Raw genomic sequence first — 25,587 nt, forward strand, 5'->3', positions numbered from 1 at the left:
CAGAACTAAACAAAGAGTTGACCTGGCACACATCCCTGTGTGCCATGCTCACAAACCCACTGCCCTGGCATACATCAGCCACCCCTCTAGCTGGGTGCCCTATGCCAGTGGTGTGGGCAGAGGTGCATGAGACCTGTGCCCCTACAGTACCCAAGGCTATTCCTGGGCACTGTAAGTGCAGTGATGCCACTAAGAGTATATGGTGCTGGGAGGTTGTCATTACGAACTCCACAGCACCATAATGGCTACACTGAAGGCTGACAAGTTTGATATCAAGCTTCTTAGCACATTAGACCCACACTGATGCCAGTGTGGGATTTAATGTAAAATGCACTGCAGAGCGCATCTTGGAGATGCCCCCTGAAACCTAAGCTACAATCCAAGTCTTGTTTGAGAGGCTGCCACACGGCAGACCTGTTGCTGGACCCCTGGGTGGAGAGCCCCTGCTCCCCTGGGCCTGCAAAAATGCACATCCTGGGACGAGGTGCCAAGCCTCCTCCCTCAGGATGGGCAGGGGAAGCTTCGAAGGCATTCCACCTTTGTGAGCTTCTCCAGACCACTTGCTGTACTCCGCAACTTGCCCCCACCTCAGAAAGGGGGGTGTGCCAGCCTGTGCCAACTCCACCCCTCAGGTGGGAGAGGCTAGGTGATGCACGACCCTGGGCTCCGGCCATCTTGAAGATGGGGAGCCCTGCCTAATCACAGCTAGGCTCCTGCCCCCTCCCACAGGAGAGGAGCAGGCTAGGGGGTGTACCCACCCCAGGTCAGGGACCCATTGGTCCCTGCCCTTGCCCTAACTGTAACGCCCCTAAATTTAGTATTTAGGGGCACCCTGAACCTTCTTGCTTCGATCCAGATTACGAAACAAGAAAGATGATCAAGGAACACGAAGACCTGAAGTGCAGCTGCTAAAAAGAGGAAGACACCTACTGATTTGGCCTCAGCCCTACCGGCCTGTCGACCCTCGAACCTGCTCCTGATAAACCCCAGCATCTCCAGTGGTCAGCAACCTCAAAAACCCCGGAGGACAATGATGAATTGTAAAGAGTAATGTCAAAGGTACCCAACCCCTTACTTCTGCTTGATTTCCTAAGGTACAATTGTATGTCTTGCACTGTATGATTATGATGTACACCACTGTTTCTTAGAAAAGTTAATAAAAAAATATTTTAACTATGTTTCTTTTAATTATATGTATTATTTAAAAAAAATTCAAACATTAAAAAAACGACATATAAAAAAAAAAACCCAGACGATCTGACTGCCTTGTGACTCTGAATACCTGGGTCTCCCACGAGCAGTGGTACTGCTCAAAGCAAGTAACAAGCCCTGGCATCAGTCCGTAACCGCGAACCCTGCACACTCTGCACCTTCCAAGCCTGGCCTGTGATGGAGTGAATCAAGACCCTGAGGACGTCCCCCCGGCGATTCTGACCTGGAATCCAGTGCCCTGGGACCCTCGGCGGCCCCGACGACGCCTGCAGCCTCAGGACAAGAGACCCCTCCAACCGCAACCAGCAGATGGTAAGATTTCCAGACCATTAAAAGACGCCCCACAGCCCCCTGTGCCCAACTCCTGGGTGCCTACCTATCCTCCAAGATCCCAACTTACCCCTCGAAGTGTTGGTCGCTCCAGAAGATCCTCCGTCCCCGAGCCTGCAGCCTTTGTTCTCTTTTCAAGATCTCCATTGAATAACATTGAGCGTCCAACGGCTCAAAAGCACCCTGCACCCAGCCGCCCGAGTGCCCCTGGCCGTGCAACCTGTACCCTATCCTACTTCCCCATTTGCCCTGAGCAAGTGACCAGCCGCCCAACTCCCACAGCCGCATGGCCTGCTATACAGCAGCCACCAACCAAAGGCCCCCTGCCTCGCATTGGATAACATTGGGCCTAACTACCTCTGCACCCGGCTGCCCCTGTTCCGCTGAGGGTGTACCAACTGTACCTACCTGACCCTGGGGGACCACTGAGTCTATGCCCAGAACCTTAACTTCACCAGTTGAATACTCACCTGAAAACCGATAACTCACTTTCCTGCCATATGATAAAATTGACTGGTTTGACTCGAAAAATCTTTGAAGTGTGAAGTTTTGAAACTCTAAAATATTCCTATAAAATCAGCCGAATACCGAATTCCGAAGTACTCACCTGGGATCAGGAGAGAAGCCAGTACTGTACCTTGTAGCCCAGTACTGAACCGCAAAAGAAATCCTAACTGGGTTTACTAGATAGCTAGCCGAATTTTCTCCATAGGAATCCATTGTCTGCTTTTCTAGGAAATTTCTTCTAAGTGTCTACTTTTGAAAACTTGAAATATTCCTTAAAAATCGTACCTACTACTGAAACGTAATTACTTACCTGTGTGAAGTAGGGATCCCAGTGCTGGACCGAGGAGCCCAGTACTGGTACAAAAGTAACAAGAACGTACTTTACCTGTAACCTGAATTTTCTCCTATTGGATAACATTGCTAGATTTTCACTGAAAAGTTTCTAAGTGTGAACTTTTGAAATACCTTTATATTCTTTAAAAATTATTGCAATAACTAAAACGTTTTTACTAAACTGTTTTCAGCTTAGATCCCAGGACTGAATCTAGGATCTAGTCCTAGAATTACAGAAGTAATCTATAAGGTAATCAGCTGCATTTATGTAGAAACATCCATTGGGCTCAATGTTACACTGTGTTTAGAATTGTGTTGCCTACTGCAACCATTGTGCCTATTGTGTCTACAAAATGAATTGCCTCTTTGCAAAGTAATTACCTGAGAGTGCTTACATTGAGAAAAGTATATTTTGATACCTGTGGGTTCTAAAAATAAAACAACTATATCTTTTGATATAAAAACAATTGGCCTGGAGTTCAGTTCTTGAGTGTGTGAAACCTTTTGCTGACTGAGTGGATACAACAAATGCTTTAGACTGTCCTCTGGTACTGCCTTACTGCTCGACCAAGCTAACACTTTGGAGAGTAAGGTCAGACCTGACTTTAAACTCTGTTATACCTCTGGTGGTTGTGGACCCTATACACACTGTACCTTACTTTGGTCCAGTATATATAGAGCCACTTTCTCACACTTGGCTCAGTCTAAGCTTTGTTTTTCTTCAATAAAAGTATATTTGGCAGCCATCACGGCATACAGAGAGTTTCCAAGACAAGTATCAATTTTCAAAATACCAGTCATTAAATATTTTTTGGAAGGACTGAAAAATGTTAAACTTCAGATTAGACATCCTTATCCACATTGGGAGTGAAATGTTTTGTTTCCCAAATTGAAGGGTTTACCTTTTGAACCAAAACACAAATCTACATTGCAGTATTTGTCATGGAAAATTGCATCCTTGATGTTTATTACAACCAGCTAGAAGAATAAGCGAACTGCAAGCATTAATGAGAACTCACCCCTATCTAAAGAGTCTGTGGATTTGTATATTAACCAGAAATATACTCTCCCTACATTCTTTCCTAATCCTTCAACACTCGGAGAGAGAGTGCTACACTTGTAGGACGTTCGAAGAGTTTTACGTTTCTATGTAGATAAAACAAAAGATTTGAGAAAAACGTCACAAATGTTTATTATCTATGACCCAATAAGGCAAAGTATGGCCACATCTAAGTAGTCTATAGCTAGGTGAACAGTTTCTTGTATCGCACTATGCTTACAGTTGCAGTTAGCAAACAGACTTTTACCTGGTAAAACTAGAGCACACTCGACCAGAATAAAAAGTACCTACTACAGCATGGCTCAGCAATGTAACCTTAAAAGGCATATGTAAAGCAGTTACATGGAAGTCACTTCACACTTTCACTAAAAAAAGTTGCTTGAACTCTGATACACAAGCGGATGCAAAAATGGGTTAAGAAATGCTAAGAAATGTCTTTAAATAGAGCCTTCTAACCTCTATTTAACCTGGTTAATTTTGCTCCTAGATCCATGCAGGCAGTACAGAATTATTCTAGTGTTTATGACCTCAATGAATATTCCTACCATACAAAACCAGGAACTACTTATAAATATCAATTGTTCTGCTGCATCACTCAAAAACTACCCCATTAACACAGTTGAGTGGACTCATTTGATTTCCTGTGTCCGACACTACTGTCCTCACACCATTTCGTTTTAATTATTTTCTAAACTGAATATTTTGAACCATGTAATGAATGGACTTTTTGTGCAATTGGAGCTTTCACAATCATTATAAAATGGTATGTTCTAGGACCCATGATTCATGCATGACATGCTGCAGTGTTCCACCTTTCATTAAATACCCCCAGATTTCTGCTGTGTTAGTGCAATGCACATATTGTGGGCATTTCACCTACCTTTGCGCACCACAGCTGTAGCGATCCTTTATTTATCCACGCAAGCCATGCTGAGGACCTGTTAAGAAATTCTCAGGTCATCTGTAAAGAGATAATATAGTAAATGGAATATAGAGTTAGGTTCCCTCGCTTGCCATCTTAAGCAAGCATTGGCATAGCCAATAGGTCTCGCATTTGGGACCTTATAAGTGTTTAGCCATGCAACAGTTGGTGTTGTTGCATCAAGTATATTCTTCTGTATAACTAAATACTTATAGGGTCCAAAAAGCAAGACCTATTAGCTATGCCAATGTTTGTTTGTTTTTTGTTGCTGTTTTGTTTAAGTTGCCAGATCTACAATAGCTGGACATGGTTTTTGTTAACAGTTCTTTGCATCAAATGAACTTGTTTTCATTGCTCTGAATGTTGTTTCCATTCTGGTTGTAGGAAGCAGTCCTTCTCGGGGGTGTGGGGGCTGCCAGCTGTGCGCGTGTGCCGAACTTTGCAAATGAGAAAAAGCCTGGTGCAGGCGCAATTTACAAGTGTGGAGTGAGTGAGCCCCAGGCAGCATGACTCACTCACAAAGGAGTTCATGCACTGCACCTGCATACTCAGCATGGTTTATGGAAACTCGACCCACTCCCTCCCAGGCATCGAAAACATATTTACCAAGAAACTCTGAGAAGAGTCTGACTGCTGCACTGACAGCTGGTGTTGTGTGTGCCTGGTGGAAACGTTCACTGATGGCTGGTGGTGTGTGTGCCTGGTGGAAGCGTGCATTGACGGCTGGTGGTGTGTGTGCCTGGTGGAAGCGTGCAGTGACGGCTGGTGGTGTGTGTGCCTGGTGAAAGCGTGCACTGATGGCTGGTGGTGTGTGTACCTGTTGGAAGTGTGCACTGACGGCTGGTGGTGTGTGTGCCTGGTGGAAGCATGCACTGACGGCTGGTAGTGTGTGTGCCCTGGTGAAAGTGTGCACTGATGGCTAGTGGTGTGTGTGCCTGGTGGAAGCGGGCACTAAGGGCTGGTGGTGTGTGTGCCTGGTGGAAGCGTGAACTGACGGCTGGTGGTGTGTGTGTGCCCGGTGAAAGCGTGCACTGACGGCTGGTGGTGTGTGTGCCTGGTGGAAGCGTGCACTGACAGCTGGTGGTGTGTGTGCCTGGTGGAAGCGCGCACTGACTGCTGGTGGTGTGTGTAGCCGGTAAAAGCGTGCACCGACAGCTGATGGTGTGTGTGCCTGGTGGAAGCGTTCACTGACGGCTGGTGGTGTGTGTGCCTGGTGGAAGCGTGCACTGACGGCTGGTGGTGCTGGTGGTGTGTGTGCCCAGTGAAAGCCAGCACTGACGGCTGGTGGTATGTGTGCCTGGTGGAAGCGTGCACTGACGGATGGTGGTGAGTGTGCCTGGTGGAAGCGTCAACTGACGGCTGGTGGTGTGTGTGCCTGGTGGTGTGTGTGCCTGGTGGAAGCGTCCACTGACGGCTGGTGGTGTGTCTGCCTGGTGAAAGCATGCACTGATGGCTGGTGGTGTGTGTAGCCGGTGAAAGCATGCACAGACAGCTGATGGTGTGTGTGCCTGGTGGAAGCGCGCACTGACTGCTGGTGGTGTGTGTAGCCGGTAAAAGCGTGCACCGACAGCTGATGGTGTGTGTGCCTGGTGGAAGCGTTCACTGACAGCTGGTGGTGTGTGTGCCTGGTGGAAGCGTGCACTGACGGCTGGTGGTGTGTGTGCCCAGTAAAAGCCAGCACTGACGGCTGGTGGTATGTGTGCCTGGTGGAAGCGTGCACTGACGACTGGTGGTGTGTGCCTGGTGGAAGCGTGCACTGAAGACTGATGGTGTGTGTGCCTGGTGGAAGCAGGAGCATTCACAGTGATAGAAGACAGAAATGAAACTGACGAAGAGGAGGGAGAGTGCGAGCAGAGGAGCCTGATTACAGCAAAAAAACCACAGATGGCTGCTGTGCACGAGCTTGTGAACGCAAGCTGTAGACCAGCAAAAGCCTCTGGTGGCACTTATAAAAGGCACTTAATAAATGTCTCGAAGAGATCTAAAAATGTAGTCCTAAAAGTGGCTCAGTATCCCCAACTTCCAGCAATGACACTTTAAGTGTACCTTCTGAAGTTTTTATTTCGCCTGACACTCAGATCTGACCGGCTTCTTCCTTACTTTGAGAATTTAAAGTCAATAGACTGATTAGAGGGAGTAGTGGTGAATTACATTAATTTGCATTAATCTAGGCTCTAAATGTAGTCAACGATCCGTACTTGGTACAGATGCGTTAATGTGAACGGTCATAATTGATTCAAATAATGTATTTCCCCAGTCCCTATAACTATGTTCCCTTACTTCTAAACCCAGATTCTGTGTCCGCACGTTTCCCCTCCCACCCCATGAAAAGAGATATTGCTGGCTGCTTCTCAATGAAAACGATAAGGCTGGAAGTCTTTCTCTTGGTGTGTGGCCCTGATAGAGTATCTGGAAGCACAACTTGGAAGGGGAGCAGAGGTGTCAGGGCTCTGGCCTGTTACAGGAGGAGGTGGTTATGATTAACACTGCCTGCTTGACAATTTGCCTGGGGAAGGATGGCCCTCCAGGGTCCTTGTTACCAGCCCCATAAATAGCTTCGAGGATGGAGGTGTTCAGGGGTGGGGAAACTGGGGGGATGGTTTGTAGTGTCTGCGCTATGACCCAACAACTATTCAGTAGTATCTGTTAAATGAGGACTGAGCAGAACAGAGTGTAACTTTCATCAATAGGACACAAGTTGCCTCAAGCAACCTAGCCGGGCGTATCCCCTTCTCAGCCTGACATGCTGCAAACAAGAACTTAACCCCTCATTATGCGTTAGAGGGCGTCCTGGACGGTTTTATATGGTGTACCATTTATTTACTGTTTTGTGTTGTGTGGGAGGCATCAGACGGTTGTTGCAATTGTGTTGCAACTAGCTTGTATCGTAAATTCTGTCTGTTCCACATTGGCGCCGATGTCATTACCTTTTGGCTGTATTGTGTAACGCCATTACCTTGTTGCTTTATTATTGTACTTTGACTGTGTGTTCTCACTATTCTGAATATGTTCTGTTTTTAGCTCCCGCTGACTACATTTGACTTTAGTCGTATCCCCACATGCATCTCAAATTATCCTACGTACACTACTTCTAAAGCGCTCTGATACCTTCGGGTCTAGCTAGCGCTATATAAAACTCTAAATACAAAAATGTAAATGTGAATGAGTGGCAGGGTTACATGAGGCAAAGACTTCCCAGTAGTCTTGTAACCTGCACCTGCTGGATCACCTTACGATACAACCATTTCTTTATTGCTTTCCCACAGCGAGCTATATGGTTGCTGACTTTTTTTCCCCCTAATCTTTTTTATTTTGTGGATAAAACAGATCAAATTCAATCATATATGATTGGACAAAAGAAGAAAAAATAAACTTGAGCCTATGCAAGTGCATAGGTACTGGTTGTTGATTATTTGAACTCATCCCAATAGGCTGTTCCAGAATTTTAAATAGGGAAAGAACTTAAGCTGATGTGGGATTTTCTGAAATTTAGCATGTAAGAAATTTGTAGCCGGAATATTCCGCAGTGACAATCTAGAGACCACTGGAGGCAACACAGCAGGTTTCTGTGCATTTACGGATATTTATCTTCCAGAGGAGCGAAGACGTGGCCTACAGGCTTGTCTGTGCTGCTGCATTTGGAGCGGGTCGGGCTGATTTGCATAAGATTTGTTCCCTTTAAAAGACACAATTCTACTAAAATGTATGACCTGATTTTCCAGTGGTTTTGAATCGTATGCTCAAGTATTTACATCAGGTGTATAATTGGCTGCTAATGCCGACACATTCACTGTTGGTCCCCTTTACTATGCTGGTTACCTTGTATCCTTATCACCACAGGTTTTTATTTCCGTTACCACCCAGTGAATAATGACTCAAATGTCCTCAGCATATTCCATGTATGACCTTGTTGAATAGCCTTGCTAGGGTAAACACCAAAGGTTCATAAAGGTGTTTGAGGGATTGGGGTTCATGATGGTCAAAAGGGACATAGCCCAGACTTATAGGGGAGGTAACCACTCTCACAGTGGAGGCTTGCGCTGGACTGATGTCCGGTACTAGGAAAACAAGTCTACCATGATGTCTGCAGAAACAATAAAACGTGTGTGGGGAGGTAGGTAGAGTACCACAAAGCTGGCGGCCTGCATCCACTTAGGTGGCTTGGAGCAGAAAAGTTGCATGGAAACTACCATACTGAGATTGCTGTTGCTGATGCAGTCACTATTGTGGCCTTGAGATGCAGATGAAGCTGTCGCATTGTATGAAGAAAAAATGCCAATAAAAGTTTTATTAAAAACATTTAAAAAAATTGACGCCAATGGGATTCCAGCCAATTCGTAAAAGCCCTCTTTTTCAAATGCATTTCATTTTTTGTAGGAAAAAGGAGGAAACCCCTTTAGTTCTAGCATCATTCGCGTTTCCTTTTATATTTGTAAGGACATCTATCCTCACTCTGTTTCCTGGATCTGAAAGTCACCTCCGCATTTAGTGTTCTACCGCTGTACCTGCAGGAGAAGCCGGGAAGTCCCGTGTCTGGATAATGCTCGGAGTAGCCGCAGCCCTGTCCGATCTAGAAATCATTGGCTAATACCACAGCCCCCTGGGCGCCCGGCCGCACCTGACCTTCATTTCACTTTCCATGTGTTGATGTTCGTGACCTCCGCCTGCGCTCATGTCGCTGCCTAATTAGAAACGCCAGCCCTGTTACTGTAACTTCAGACTCATTCATGGGAGGGGGGGGGGGGGGGTTGTTAGGGGTGGCGAGTCGTGTAGCACTTTCGTTCAAGGCTCAGAAGTTCAAAGGTCAGGGACTTAAATGATGGCAGAAAGAGTCCAGCATTCCGTAGGATTCGTATCTTTCAGAGACATCACATATTTTTCCCGTTACTGGCATACTGAATGACCTTTGAGCAGTGGTGTCATTAATTATACAGTGTCCTCGTGTTGTTCCCCAAGAGGTCTGGCTGAAATAAAAACATCTTGGCTTCTGTTTTTTCTGGCTGACGCACTGTACATGTAGCTATTGTATAGCCCTGTTTTTTTTAATAAGATTTGTTGGCATTTTCACCCAGAGGTCTCTCGAGCTTGAGCCTTGATACTGGCTTGATGCTGGCTGTGAACGTGTTGGCACCATGTCTACTGTCCAGATGGTTCTGCAACTAGTAGTATGTTTTGGGCTACAGAGGGTTGTGCTTTTTTTCAACAGATCTGGAGTCTCGAGAACACTATTCACCTCTGGTGTCAAGAGAGTTACGCAAAGTAAAAGCTCATCATCGTGTTCGCCGGGACCATGTAGCCCCCGGAATACTACTTTGCTATTGAAAACCAAAACCATGCCATGTCAACAGGTTTCATCCTTTAACATCTACTAAAATGCTCATCAACTGTTGTACTCCTTTGTCTCTATCATAAATTCCAAGGTTGATTCTAAACATTTATATGGTCTTGTATTCCAGGCCAAGATTCAAATTACTAGATGTGCTTATATTCTCTACCTTCATCTTATTAGTTATTGTTAAGTTCCAATGACGGATGCTCTCTTCTTTTGAAGTCCGAAAGAACAGTGCTGGCAAGCAGATCGGTTCGCCTTGATGACAGTTAGGTGTGTCTTTGTACTCATTCAACTTTCATTTTGGCTGCTATTATTATGTGTACTGACCGAAATGTTATTATGTTAATCCCTTCATAGCTGCCACCACCACAATGTTGCAACCAGTCATGGAGTCACAGCTCCATAGGTCAGTGATAACCATTATGCACACTTACAGTTTTATCTTAGGGTGAAAACAGGCTTGCCAGATCCTTGTAAGAGTTGGGCCTGAGTCACAGTGCACCGGACTCTCCATTTTATGATTACCATTTTATGCAGCATGCATGGGCGTATCTGTGTAGAAGAAATTCTTCTCCAATATTGGGTCTTCCATAGATCAGCATGCTTGAATCATTTCCCGTTATCAAAGTGGGAGTTCCACAGTATAAATAGAAAGTTGCACAATGTTAAACATGTGGAACAAATCCCTCGAGCAGACCAGACCAGACAAGTGTTTCTCCATTAATTCTCTTTTTCCTTAATTTCCACAGTAGCCAATATGTGTTTCGTCTTTATTGACTTCCTCAGGGCTAATAAATAGGAATCTCATTCCTCAATTGACATCATAACATCTGTAGGAATACGAATGTTATGATATCTGTTGGACTTGGCCCTTTTTGCAGGGCCATCAAAGAACTTTTTGCCTTCCTCCTGAATTTTTTTCTGACCTGTTGTTGGAGGTTTTAGGACTCTGGGCACTTTATCACTGCTGATCAGTGCTGATGTGAATGTGCTCTCTATAGTACACTTGGTAAGATTGGTCTACACCTGTCTGGCATATTTAATTTACATGTCAGTCCCTTGTACAGTGGTATCTCATATACCCAGGGCCAATCAATCAGGGGGTTTATAAAGCGTGCTTCTCACCCGTGAGCGTCTCAATGCGCTGAGGGGGGAGGCCTCCGGTCAAGTCGAAGAGTCAGGTGTTGAGGTCCTTCCTGAATGTGCAGGGTCGGAGAGCGTCTGATGTTCACGGGGAGCTCGCCCCGGTCTTGGCTGTGATGTAGGAGAAGGCTCTCCCACCTGTTCTACTTCTGTGGATGCGTGAGACATCGGCCGGGGCGAGGTGGGCGGAGCCGAGGTTCCTCCTTGGCATGTGGAAGGTAATTCTCTTGTTGAGGTATTTGGGTCTGATGTTGTGGAGGGATTTGTAGGCATGGGAGAGGAGTTTGAAGGTGACTCTCTTTTCGACAGGGAGCCAGTGGATGTCTCGTAGGTGTTGGGTCATGTGTTCGTGGCGTAGAGTCCGAGGACGAGTCTGGCAGGGGCGTTCTGGATGGTTTGGAGTCTGCGTAGTAGAGTTCTGTTGATACCGGCATATAGGACGTAGCGGTAGTCCAATCAGCTGGTTATCAGTGCGTGGGTGGCGGTCTTTCTGCAGTCGGGGGGGGGGGGAGAGATCCATTTGAAGGTCTTGCGGATGATGCGCAGGCAATTGAAGCTGGTGGAGATGACAGTGTTGATCTGGCGGTTCATGGAGAGGGAGGAGTCGAGGATGATGCAGAGGTCTCGTGTGTGGTCTGTAGGGGTGGGTGGCTTTCCGAGGGTGGAGGCCCACCAGGAGTCATACCAGGCGGGGGTGTGGGTTCCGAGGATGAGGACCTCTGTCTTCTCTGAGTTGAGCTGCAATCAGCTTTCCTTCATCCGGTCTGCCACATTCTTCATCCCTTCCTGGAAGCAGAGTCTGGTGTGTTCGGGGGTTCTTCGTGAGTGAAAGGATGAGCTGGGTGTCATCGGCATAGGATACAATGCTGAGTCCCTGCTGTTTGGCGATGGCGGCAAGGGGGGCCATGTAGATGTTGAAGAGCGTGGGGCTGAGTGAAGAACCTTGGGGTACGCCGCAGTTGATGTCAGTGGGTTTGTAGAGGAAGGGAGGGAGTCTGATCCTCTGGGTTCTGTCGGAGAGAAAGGATTGGATCCAGTCGAGGGCGGCTCCTTGTATCCCTGCATCATGAAGTCTGGCTGTGAGTGTGTGGTTAGAGACAGTGTTGAATGCTGCAGAGAGGTACAGAAGGATGAGGGCCGCGGTGTGTCCCTGTTCTAGTAGCATGCGGATGTCGTCCGTGGCTGCGAGGAAGGTTGTCTCGGTGCTGTGGTTGCTGCAGAATCCGGACTGGGAGGCGTCCAGGATAGTTCTACGCCCACGAGCCTCGCTGGGACTTTTGCAGCGAAAGGGAGGAGAGAGATGGGCCGGTAGTTTTTCACGTCGGTGGGGTCGGCCTTGGGTTTCTTCAGGAGGGGTTTGACCTCCGCCCGCTTCCAGTCGTCTGGGAAGATGCCGAACATGAAGGAGGCATTGATGGGCTGGCCTAGTTCGGGTGCGATGGTGGCGGTGGACCTGTGGAATATGTGTGGTGGGCAGGGGTCCGAAGGGGCTCCTGAGTGGGTTTTCTTCAAGGTGGCAGTGATGTGTTCAACGGTGGTGGGTTCCCAGGTCATGCTGGTTGGCAGGTTGATGGCGTCGGGGAGGGGGGAGTAGTTTGTCGTAGGTTCATTGAAGTTGTTGTAGATGGTCTTGATCTTCAGATGGAAGTAGGTGCTGAGTTTGTCTCAGAGTTCCTAGGAAGGAGTGATGTCTGTGGCTTCGCTGGGAGGTTTTGTGAACTGTTGTATGACGTTGAACAGCTCCTTGGTGTTGGTTGCGTTGTCTTTTATGAAGGTTCATTTGGTATCTCTAGGGCGCTGGTGGTATTCTATGAGGGCGCTCCTGTGGTTGTTCCGAGCTTCTGTGGTTTTTTGGTTTCGCCAGGATTTTTCTAGGTGTCTGCAGGAGCATCTGGCTTCTTGTAGTTCTGTGGTGAACCAAGCGGCCTTTAGGGAGTGTTGCTTAGCTGGGTGTCAGAGGGGTGCGAGTTTGTCAGCGCAGCCTGAGAACCAGCGGTGGAATTCTGTGGCTGCGGAATTGGTGTCGGTCGTGGCCCTGGGTGGGTCTTGGAGGAGGGTGGTGCTGAGGAGTTCCTCAGTGACCTTGCTCCAGTTCCTACTTGGTGGTTCCGATGCAGGCTTGGGTGCGGGGTCGGTGTTGAAGGTGAAATGGATGCAGTGGTGATCTGTTCAGAGGGGCTGAGTGGTGTGGCTGAAGCTGATGTTTGTTCCTCCTGCGCAAATAGGGTCGAGGGTGTGTCCAGCTCTGTGGGAGGGCGTGTTGACCAGTTGCTTTAGTCCGATGTTGGCGACATTGTCGAGGAGAGTGATAGGGTCGGGTCATTGTAGTTGTCGAGGTGGGTGTTCAGGTCCCCGAGTAGAATGTAGTCCGAGGAGGTGATTGCGTGGGATGCGGCGAGCTCAGCGATGATGGTTGCGGACTGGGTGCGAGGTCCCGGCGGTCTGTAGATGAGGGTACCGCATAGCGTGGTTCTTAGGCTGGTCTGGATCTGGAAGTTGAGGTGTTCTGAGTTGGAGTATGGGTCACTCGAGGTGGAGAGTCGGAGTGTGGCTTTGTGGGTGATAGCGAGTCCTCCTTCTGGGCAGTGGGGGTGGTCTTTTCTCTGGATCTTGTAGCTGGCGGGGATGGCGGTGGCGATGTTGGGGCCGGAGGGGATGGTACAGGTTTCTGTGAAGAAGGCTACGTCGGGCGGGAGGGTGTTGATCTGGTCCCAGATCTCGACGGCGTGTCGGTGGTAGGAGCGCACGTTGAGGAGGATGCAAGTCAGGGACTTTGTGATGCGTGCGTCGGGCGGTCCTTCAGTGGTATTGGGGGCAATGTTGATGGTGAATGATCTGCGGCAGGGGAGGCATGCAAAGGGCCCGTGGGTGGTGTTTGGCGTGGATCTTACGCAGTAGGAGCGTCTTCCGGGGTTGAGTGCGTGGAGGGTGGTGGAGTCATAGCGGTGGGGTCTGGGAGAGCCAGGGTTCCTGGTGCTGGTCGGGTGTTGACGGGTGCAGGTCGCCATTAAGAGGGGAGAGGGGCGGGACCAGAGTAGGGAGGCGGGAGCAGCGGCTGGAAACAGACAAAATTACCACTGTTGCACTGAAGCCTAATGTAGTGGTACTACAGGAGGGGAACACACAGGCTGAAATAAGAGGCACAACAGTAAGGGGCGCACACAGAGAAATAACGCTGTAATTACTAGAACAAAAGAATGTTGAGAATGACGGTCGGCAGGAAATTAGGTGAACCTGAGGCGCTGGGAGCTGGCAGCCGGCGTTAACCCTGTTCTTGGAGGGCACTGAGCAGGAGGTGAGCGTCTGTTCGTGTGGAGCTGTCGGGGAGAGTGCTGGCCTGGACCCGAGGGCCAGTAAATTAAATGCTACTGCTGGGCTTACAGTGCTGCTTGCGCCACCCACAAATTAGCCTTTCAAACCTGTCTCAGGCCTCTTCCACTGCAAGGACTGCGCTCACAATGTACTGCCGCTGTGACGTGGCACATAAAGTGGATGCCACATCTGTGACTCTCCTTTTACTACATATCAGTCACCCCTGAGGTAGGCCATAGCTAGCTCTATGAGCTGGGTGCGGTGTAGGTAAAAGGTAGGACATATGCCCTAACTATGTGGCATGTCTTGGCAGTGACAAACAGCCTATTTGGTTTCTCACTGCTGTGAGGCAGTCCTCTCATAGGAATTCATTGGGGATTCCCTGATATGTGCTTCAGTGGTAATTCCTGACTTAAGAGGGGTAGCGTGATCAAGTTTGGTATGTTTGGAATAGTGGGAATAAATGCTGCGTATTGGTGTTCACAGATTTATGAACACTATTTTAGAAATGACACTTTTAGAAGTAGGCATTTCTGTGTGCTATGTGCCTTTCTTCCTGCCTGTTCTGTATTGACTGTCTGGCCTTGGAGAGACAGGGGCTTGGGAGCAGCAGTGGCTCCATAGAGTCTGGATGAGTCAGCGTTATATTGAATAGGCCTGATCTGCATTTGGAGTGGTGGGAGATGGGGCACTTGCACCTGAATAGGGCTGTGCCTGCCTTCCGCAATGGTGGCTCCACCCCCTGTGGTGTGTCTGGGGCCAGGGCCTACACTTACAATGGGGAATGTTGTGCACTTGCCAAATTCCTTTTGAACTGGTTTGGACTGGGCACAGAGCCCCAGGCCAGGGGAGAACAAAGACATATGCCCTATAAGTCCTGGGGCTGTGTCCCTATGTCTGTGGATCTGAACTAACTTGGATTTAAAGAACACTCTGCCAGGAGGAGCTGCTGCCTGAGGGGGTTGGAGGGACATCCCTTCCGCTGGGGGGCCCTGAGTGCTGGCCTGCCTGTGCCCAGCTCTGCCCTTGTTAATTTCTGGCAAAGAGCGCTGCCTGCTCCCTCTTGTTGTCTTCAGGTGGGAGACCGGCTGCGGGCTTTATTGATGGTACCCTCTGAATTCAGCGTGTGGTGAACGCTTTTCAGCCCAAATTCAGGTTAACTTGCTTCGCCACCAAAAGCGAATGCTGAGCGCTTTAATTTTAATTTTAAACTTGTGCCACAGTAGAAGCGTGTGCTGAGTGCTATCACCACAAAACTGTCCTCGGAGCCAGAGAAGGGGCTCAATCCTCAAACCTTCATCGGGCGCTGAGTGTGTATCCGCATTGGGAGGAAGACAGAAGCCCCGATGGAGACTTCGCTCCGTGAAGTGAAGCTGCCGGAAGTCAGGCAGAGGGCGCTTGATCCTGGGCGGTGCTCCAGAAAGAAAGTGGAGAGCCCCGCGGGTTTCCCTTAGCATGGTCGTGTGCAGGTTCGGCAGGAGCGACTGAGCCAGAGCCTTACAGGCTCCTGTGGCCACAGGGAAGAAGTCCAGAACTCCACCGCCGTCATGTGTTGCTGTGCGGGCAGCGTGGACGTCGAAACGGAAGTCAGGCGGCTGTTGCCTGTTTGTGGGCGGGGCTGACAGCCATGAGCCTTCCAGTGGAGACGGGAAGGTGGCGGAGGTTCTGCCCCTTGATTGAAGACCACCCCTAGGAATCCTGACTCACCCAGAGTGAGGGTAAGTCCGGGTAGCTTTGCCTTTGTGGGGGGATCAAGTGGGGTCTTTCACATCCTTGGGGGCATTGCTCTGCCCTTTTTGGTGACATCGCAGGGATTACTCCAACCTAGGGGGCACGAGATCGGGAGAGGTCTCCAAAGTTTTGGGCTGGCCAGCAGGAGCACTGCGTAAGTTGCGGCAGCTGCCGAATTGTGTACACTGCTGGCGGGCTTTTCTTGTTCCTGTGGGCATAAAGTGTGCACCGGCCCAGTGATTGTTCTTGCGCACAGGTAGACTACGGTTAAACTGGGCTGTGTTATTCCTGGATATAATTAGGCTGTGGTGTTAAGTCTACTGTGGCAATGAGGCTCCTAATGGGGGCATGATGTATTTATGATGTGTGCCCAGCGGAAAGGTCACTAAGGTGCACTGGTGATAATACACATTTTAGGCTATACCAAGTACCGTTGTGATGTTTATGCCTAAGATGTGTTTATGATATGTTTTCTGCAAGTGTTTACTTTAGTGCACTATTGCTGGTACTTTTGCCTATGCTAAGTGCAATCCTGCCAGTATTTTTTACTGGTGACACTAAATGTCATGAAATGACAGTGATCAGAGTATAAGGTGACTACAAGGGATTCTGTTTTTGATCTGACTCAATTATTTTATCAGTTTAGTGGTTCATTCATTTGAACCCAATGTATCCTCAGGATTACTTCTCAAATCGATCAGACAATTCTTATTCCAAAAAATGATATAATCACTTTTTTTTTTAGAAAGGTAGAAAGCACACAGCAGAGAAAGGTTCTGTTAAAAAAGAAGTATTTATATTGATGTAAATCACAAGAATAAATCAATGGAGATAGAAAATGAGCAAAACTATACAAAAGCAATCATGAATGGCAACATATACATATTTGGTTGACAATTCATAACAGCAGAATCAACTCCTTTAAATAAGTGAGGAAACCAGAGTTATCAATGTATCTTGATGTCCTGTAGTATAAATAGCTGAGGAGATGATGCTTATGTCGACGTTTTGGTCTCTTGGGTTGTCATCAACAAGACCATCATCAGGACTAAACTTTTCAAAATGTAACCCCCTGTACAAAAATGTATATACAATTAGTTGATGCAGTGAAAAACAAAATCATCAACTAGCTATTAACTTTAACCCTAACCAAACTGCTGTGTGCTACACATCCTATTGATGGACAACTAAACTAAAACAGTACACTTTAAAAGAATTAATTCTAAAACACTGTACTTTCAAATAACAGTAAATTTCACCTAGATTTATTCTACAAAATATTACACCGTTACATTACTTAGCAGAAGATGGTATTCAACTCGCTTGGATCAACACAGATTATAAAGTGGATCTTCAAATTTGTGCGATAATTCAATCTGAGGTAGTTCGGGATGTAATCTAGAGAGATATATATGTGATATTAGTTTAGGGAATATGGAAAAATGGCTCTTATTGGTGGCCCTCATGATGGTCGCTAAAAGTCATACCTGAAATCAAAGTAATATACAGCCAAATTTTGTTTCTTCAAACTGGATCCGTAACCAGATAGTTCAGGACAATAATGCAACAGAAAAGGTCACCTGAAATAAATTAAATAAGTGTCCTCTTGTATTGAGGCTCCTCAATGGTCGTATGTTATAAAAGGATCAAATCTCATTTGGACATACCTGCATCAGTTGTAATTTGTCAAAAGACTTGGGTGAATAATCATCCTAATATTCAGTTTCAGTATTGGACGTGACAGCACTAATTTTTATCTCTGGCTACGTTAGTTGTCAAGATAAGGTCAACTTGAAGCCACATGTACACTTACAGTGGTAGTGTAACCTAGACTTCCGACGTAGTGGGGCAGAACATAAATATGATAGCCCGATTTTACAAAGATGCATGCACATTTATGTTCTGAGTGTCATGCATTTATTTTAGCCAAAGCTCATTCTCGTAGATTTCATTTGTCATATGAAGACACATTTGTATAACATAAATTAAGGCGCCCATTGTCTTATTTTTGCAGGCTTGGTTACTTGACTACATCCAATACTGAAACTGATTAAATATTAGGATGATTATTCACCCAAGTCTTTTGACAAATTACAACTGATGCAGGTATGTCCAAATGAGATTTGATCCTTTTATAACATACGCTCATCCATTGAGGAGCCTCAATACATGAGGACACTTATTTAATTTATTTCAGGTGACCTTTTCTGTTGCATTATTGTCCTGAACTATCTGGTTATGGATCCAGTTTGAAGAAACAAAATTTGGCTTTATATTACTTTGATTTCAGGTATGACTTGTAGCGACCATCATGAGGGCCACCAATAAGAGCCATTTTTCCATATTCCCTAAACTAATATCACATATATATCTCTAGATTACATCCCGAACTACCTCAGATTGAATTATCGCACAAATTTGAAGATCCACTTTATAATCTGTGTTGATCCAAGCGAGTTGAATACCATCTTCTGCTAAGTAATGTAACGGTGTAATATTTTGTAGAATAAATCTAGGTGAAATTTACTGTTATTTGAAAGTACAGTGTTTTAGAATGAATTCGTTTAAAGTGTACTGTTTTAGTTTAGTTGTCCATCAATAGGATGTGTAGCACACAGCAGTTTGGTTAGGGTTAAAGTTAATAGCTAGTTGATGATTTTGTTTTTCACTGCATCAACTAATTGTATATAACTTTTTGTACAGGGGGTTACATTTTGAAAAGTTTAGTCCTGATGATGGTCTTGTTAAAGCATCGTCTCCTCAGCTATTTATACTACAGGACATCAAGATACATTGATAACTCTGGTTTCCTCACTGATTTAAAGGAGTTGATTCTGCTGTTATGAATTGTCAACCAAATATGTATATGTTGCCATTCATGATTGCTTTTGTATAGTTTTGCTCATTTTCTATCCCCATTGATTTATTCTTGTGATTTACATCAATATAAATACTTCTTCTTTAACAGAACCTTTCTCTGCTGTGTGCTTTCTACCTTTCTACCTTTTTAAAAAAAAAGTGATTATATCATTTTTGGAATAAGAATTGTCTGATCGATTTGAGAAGTAATCCTGAGGATACATTGGGTTCAAATGAATGAACCACTAAACTGATAAAATAATTGAGTCAGATCAAAAACAGAATCCCTTGTAGTCACCTTATACTCTGATCACTAATTGCCCAAGCCTACAAGGGTCGATTGGGTGTCCACGTTTGTACAGACTATGACATGACAGTGGCATGATTGGCCTAATGATTTAGGTAATCCCTGTAAATTTGTGACAAGTGCCCGGTGGCACAGTGTATATATGTGATTAGGTTCTAATGTATTTTATGGATAATACACAGGCCATTTTTATATAACATGGTGTGGAGTTTCTTTTGTGGTGTGCCTAATGTGTCGCTGCTGTGTGTGTGTTGCGCAAACGCTTTACACATTGCCTCTGGGATGAGCCGGACTGCTTTGCCAACCTACCAAAGGGGTGAGCAGGGGGTTATCATTAGCGTGAAGTCCCCTGCCCTGACTAGAGTAGTGGTTTCTGCCTGGCATGGGCGCTTACCTTAGCCAACCAGAAATCCCATTTCTAACAGTATCAATTAAAGAGTGAGATGAAAGATGAAATACTTTTTCTTACTGCTCCAAGAGGGGAAGACAGGTATCATACACAATGCAAGCGGAATATTCCACAAATGCAACAAAACCCTCTAGCGCCTTCAAATGACATTCCAGAACAGTTTTTCTATGTCGATTTTCTTTGTTTCTTAATTTCCCTTTTTTAGGGGAGTTCATGGTCAGGGCAATACTTTACTCCAAAGTTATACCCTGGTATCTGTGGCATGAATTTTCTGAAATGGGTGTTTTTTTCTCTTCTCATCAACAATGTCATTGTCTGGACCATTGATAGTTTTCTCGTCCGTGATGGCATTGTCGTCTGCAATATAAGAGATCCTCAATGGGATTGCTGTCAACAGGGAACTAACTGTAACCATAATAGCCGACAATGATGTTGATGTAGTCAACGTTGTTGTAGATGTCTTTGAGGGTGTTCTCGTTGATGACTTAATCATCGTCAATGGTTTCTTCGTTGACTGCTCCATCGATAGTGCTGCAGTAGGCTTTCTTAATTTCGTGGATACCTTGTCTGATGTTGTTGTAGGTTCTGATCTTAGCTTTTGGTGAGAGGAAATATGTTCTATTTTTCGTTTTTGATGGTGCTCCGAGGATGGTTTTCGCTCTTGTGAAGGTCTGTGGTGAGTCGTTTTAGTACGTTTTTTGGGAGGTTCTTACTTTGTACTAGCTTTGGATGAATGCTCTTTTGACATTTCCCTATTGTGGGGCTTTTTGATAGATTCTGATGAGCTGTCACAATCATGCCCTGAAGCTACGGATTCCTTGACTCAGATTTTTGAAGCCATGGCAAAAGTCTCCCCTCATTTTGGAGAAAAAGTATGACAAATGTTACAGTCTTTTATGTGTGACAATGGCGGAGGCAGTAGATGGGGTTCTTGTGTAGATCCTCAGAGTATAGTCTCTTCTTCCCACAGGTACCACAATGTCTGTAGTGACCTTTCTTAGAGACTTCTGACATGGTGTTCAGTCAGTTTTTTGTTAATAGATGTTAAGGAGTTGGGTTTTAATCAAGTAACTCCAGTATCAAAGCTAGAAGTTGTAGTTTACAGATTTTCTTTTGACGAAAAATTGAGCAGAGTTTGGAGAAACTCTGGTCACACAACATGGGGTAGAAAATCTGAGGTATGGTATCCTCTGAGAGGAGTGGTTACCAGGGTGCTGAAGCCTGATTAGCTAAAGTTTGGTTCTTTTTAAATGATGCGACTAGATGATGTTTTAAGGCTGTGCAAGCTATGTTTAACATAGTACTGCTTTCCAGTTATTCTTTGGAACAACCTCTCCCGACGACTGGGAATGATTCACGCATATGACTCTATGAAAGATGCCAATACTGGAGAACCATAGTTACAGGTGAGTAACCTTTTCCTTCATTACATTAAAGATTCGGAGCTTTAGTAAGTTAATGGCTGTTATTTGTCCTTGTTGCAGACATGATTCAGAAAATATTTAATGGCTTAAATCCAAGTATAGTGTAGAAAAAACGGGGCCACTATGTTACCCAGTGGAAACTAGCTAACTTAATATAACAGCCACATTGGTACGTACAATGTTTATAAAGTATTTTCAAAACAGCAGATTGCTAGTAGGTAAAACCTACCTAACTTTAGAGTATGTAAGATGTAAATCAATTGCATTATCCAATGCAGGAACATATGGACCACCATACAGTAAGAAGATACTCCATACATTGATGGGTGCTGCAGACAACGTCTGACAGGGAAAGCAAAAGGTGCTGAGCACATCTGACGCCAAATAAGCAAATAGTGCAGCACACAGTGTTAAGTGTGATTGTACCCGGCAACACGTTCTAATGGGGAATTGAGCTGTTTCAGGCACTTTTAATGGTGTTCATGTAACAGTCCAATTTTTTTTAAGCAGATTGTCTGGCCCAGCTTGTCCCAAGTGCACAGTGTCATCTTTAAGACCGACCATTGATGCGTCCATCTAGTAGCTAACCTAGAAGACAACTGCACGCCTTGCCAGTGAAAAATATGGGCAATAACTTGTACTGTTATGTTGTGGATCAGTGTCATGGAACTTTGTATGAACCGGTCACTCTCGAATGTTATCAAAGCATTCTAGTGTTTGGCAGTTGCTGAACTGGGATAGGGAGCAGATGCTCCTTCTCATCTTCACCATCTACCAGGGCCTCTGACATAATAACTGTATGATTTTAGTCAGGGGTTGATGAGCAGAGGGCTGTCTGATAAATGAGCAGGGCTGATATGATTAATGAAGAACAAAGTATGTGAAGTTAGTCTGTTAGTGTCTTGTCCTCAAATTGTTCTTACCTCAATTGCTAATGGTCAGAAGAAACCTAGTTTCAGGCAGTTGCTTGCCCTCGTGAGTGGTGTTTCAAGAGATGGCATGAGGCAAAAGCAGATTGGCAGATAAAGGTGAGATAGGATGTAACTCTGAAATGATATGCACAAATAAATTGGTATGGCATTGTCGCTGTTCTCATTGAGCAGGGAAATTTGAGCTACAGAGTCTATACCTGGAAAAAATGAAGGAGCCTCGAAGTCTTACATTTCTAATGTCTTACTACAGACCACAATCTTACCAGCTTTGACTTTTATTAAAGCTTCATCTTGAGTTTCTCTGTAGAAATCTCCAACCTGTGTTTCCAATTTTGAGGAAATTATTTTCATTTTGTTTTAGTATTTGTTGTAGTTGATGTAATCTGTACTTAAAACACTATCTGAGGACCTCGAAATCAATAGTCAAAACGCTGTGGCACTTTAAATGTGTCTGCACTAAGGTGGCTAAAGTTCCTCTTGGATAAAAATAGGTAAACCCTAAGATTATGGTGTACCGAAAAAAAAGGGAATAATCTAAATAGATAGGTACGGGGAATTGTTTGCTTGTCTTTCTATTGGGAGGTTGGGATATGGTGTGGTAAGAGAATTCCTCCTGTTGTCTCGAGTGCCCTCAGACACCCTTGCGAGTGTCAAATATCATCACGGGGCGTTGCTCCTCGTGTGGGTGGCACTGCAGTCCCTCACGGGCCCCACGAGGGGGCTATTTTATGGAGATCTTTTTAAGGAGATGCTGCAGTTGTGCTTGTGGGCGTGGGGGCCAATTAAATACATAAAGCTTTACCGAGATCTATCATCTTTGGCCAGCACTCTCATGTGTATTTGCTGAACATCTCGAACCGAAATACTTTACATTAGTTAACGTTATCAATGCGTAAGGACCTGTTGTAGATGATAAAAAAGCTAGCATTTGGTCGAGAAGGTGAGAACTGATACAAGCAGAATATTCTCCATTGCAGTCCAGAGAGTGATCCTGATACATCTCATGCCCTCTGGAGCAATAGTTATTTTATTTTGTGAGTTTATTTTGAGCTTTTGCTTGAAGACATTGGAGCTAAAAATGGATGTTTCTCAGTATTGATGTGCATATCAGCAGCTGCCTCCTGTTCCTTCATTAGAGCGTGAAAGCCCTTGGTACGCTACTGCACAGGGTGGGAGTGGTAAATTATGTGGATCTATCAAGACGGAGTGATTAGTATGCTGTCAGCATTTGTGTGGCACACGTCTGTTTGAATGTTCTTGTGATCTTGGCTGTCTGTGGGTGCTTGTCTGAATAGCTGTGTGGTTTCTTGGTAATAGTAATTGTGTTTGGTGTGTGTAACAAGGGAATCAGTCATTGATGTGATTAGTTGATGGTTCCTGCTTGATACATGGATCTAGCTGTTCTGGTTGTTCGCTGATGCCCCCAACATCTTTGGCAAACCGGACCCCTTTAGCGTGAAGAAGGAGGGGACACTGGCCGCTCCGGCATTCCTCCATGCCAATCTAAGCCATGCCCAGCCCGGAGGTCATCTACTCTGACGCCTTTGAATATGAAGAGGATGTTGTGCCAACACGCAAGACCAGTGGCACTCGAATCAAGACCACACCCAGGGGCGTAAGTATCCTCGGATCTGACACTCATTCAAAGCCTCACAAGAGTCCACACACTGGGGCAGATCACCACTCGCCCAAGAGTCAGGCTTCAAGCCCATGTACAAAAGGCCGCCACCTCCTCTGCCATTGAGCTCCAGTCAGCACCGTGCAAAGGAGCCATCCAAGGGCAGTAATTCCTCTCAGCCGTCAAACCCCACACAGCCCAAGGTCATTGGTCGGCCTCACTCCCTCTTGAAGTCGGCACCAGGGCCCTCCATTGACAGCGAAAGCACCTTTGGTGGTTGGCTCAGATGAATTGGAGCAGCCCATTCCGTAGACACTCCAGGAAGAGCTTGACGCCAGTCAGAAGTGCCTTTTCATTCAAGCAATCACCAACCCCTCATCCAATGCCATAGAGACAGGGGCCCTAGCTCTTGCCCCTATGTTCTACTTTCCCCTGCCACTACCTCCACCAGTCTCACTGCCATGTTCATGCACACCACGCCAGCTGCCTTCGCCAGAGTTGTACTGAGGGGTCCTCACAAACCTTTTTGGATCCAGGCAGCCCCTTTAATCCTGCTGATCCCTATGACATGAACTTTGAGACTGCAGATCTTGAGCACTAACCTGTCAGGTCATCAGCCTCCTCCCCCGTCCTCCAACTCTGAAAGTTTGGCTTAGCTTGGTGAATAGTCAAGTGCATCCATACCTGTATCAAAAAACTAAAAGGACCTTACGCCTTCCTTCCCTTCCCGCACGGCACCCTTGTCCTGTTTATAAAAGGCACAGCCGTGACTAGCTGACATATGCAAAACGGCCAGCAGGTCAAGCCCACACATATTTACCAAACACTATTGTGTGGATATACTAGCTTGCGAGCCGGTAGTGCTTGGCCAGATGGTATTGGGAACTCTGATTCAGACTTCTGCACTCTACACATGCTAACCACTTCTAATAGAGTGTACTGCTTTACAGTCTATTCAAAGTATGTGTATCTACAGCCACACATTCTACGAACGGAAAATGTTACCTCCAAGCATCTGTTCGTAGTGTGTAGTGCTGTAGATTCGCATGCACACACCCTCCTTCCCTTCCTCTTGCTCTGCATATCTCATGTTACATGTTTGACACTGTACAATGCACATGGTATGTTATTTCACCACTCCAAACATACTTTCACCCGCTGTGAGAAAAACAAGCTAACATGGACGCTAAGCCCATGTGCATTGTCTACCAAGTAAGGAGTCCCATGCATGACTCGAAATACTTTTTTGAAGAAATGACCGAGCCCAACACTACATGGCAGGAGTATGCAGAGCATGTGAATCTACAGCATTACATGCTACAAACGAATGCTTACAAGGTTAGTAACATTTTCCTTTCTACCATACTTTGCTGTGGATTTTTCCTTGTTTTTTGGGTACTGACACTGAAGGTGCCCAATGTAATCTTTATTAAAATCTCAACAAAACCAAAAATATGTTTTGCCCTTTCTGAAATGATTGAATTTTCCTTCATGTAGAGGAGACCATGGATGGTCTCTTGCACTGTAAGGTTTTCGACCAATGCCATATTCATCTTCACTTGCAGATAAAAATACACACCCAACTTGCATTTTCCCGGACAGGTTATTCCCCCTTATCCTCATTCTCCATCTGCTGCTTCTCTGGCTGGGTCCTAGTTGAGCTTGGCCCAAACCACAGAGTAAATTTGTGCCCGTTTGACTTTATTCAACATGACAGTTTTTTTAATGAAAAACTATTTTTTTTCATCTACCCCCCTTAATGTTTATTTTCGTATTTTGCCTCACGCCATGCACTTTTTCATAATGTGATTAATTGCTTTCATGTAATTTTATTTGTACCAGCAATTTGGAGAAAATCACTATATAAATGTAAGTAAATAAAAATTAACATCCTCAGACTTGAAATTGTATTTCTGATCACAGCTTGAGCTACATTATGTTCATGACTGCAGAAAAAGTAACGACCTGAAACCTTAACGAACGATATGTACATATGTTGAGCTTTTAGCTGAATAAAAACCTCTTCTCATTCTCTCAGTTGCTCTCCATACAAATAGGTTTTCCAGCATCACTTCAAATTTTAAAAGTAGCAATGTGTTAGCGTGGAAAGTGTCCCAGATAGGTTTGAGAGTAACTAAACCACTGTGTTTTTACTT

At 45.6% G+C, this 25,587-nt stretch overlaps 1 protein-coding gene across 4 annotated transcripts in view; it reads left to right on the forward strand.

Moving 5' to 3' along the window:
• The window catches only part of LOC147733966 (adiponectin receptor protein 2-like), a 489,190-nt gene that overhangs the window by 373,186 nt on the left and 90,417 nt on the right, over positions 1-25,587 (forward strand). The window lies entirely within an intron of this gene.

Source organism: Lissotriton vulgaris, chromosome 1_2 (genome assembly GCF_964263255.1).
Source record: "Lissotriton vulgaris chromosome 1_2, aLisVul1.2, whole genome shotgun sequence".
Classification (NCBI taxonomy): Eukaryota; Metazoa; Chordata; class Amphibia; order Caudata; family Salamandridae; genus Lissotriton; species Lissotriton vulgaris.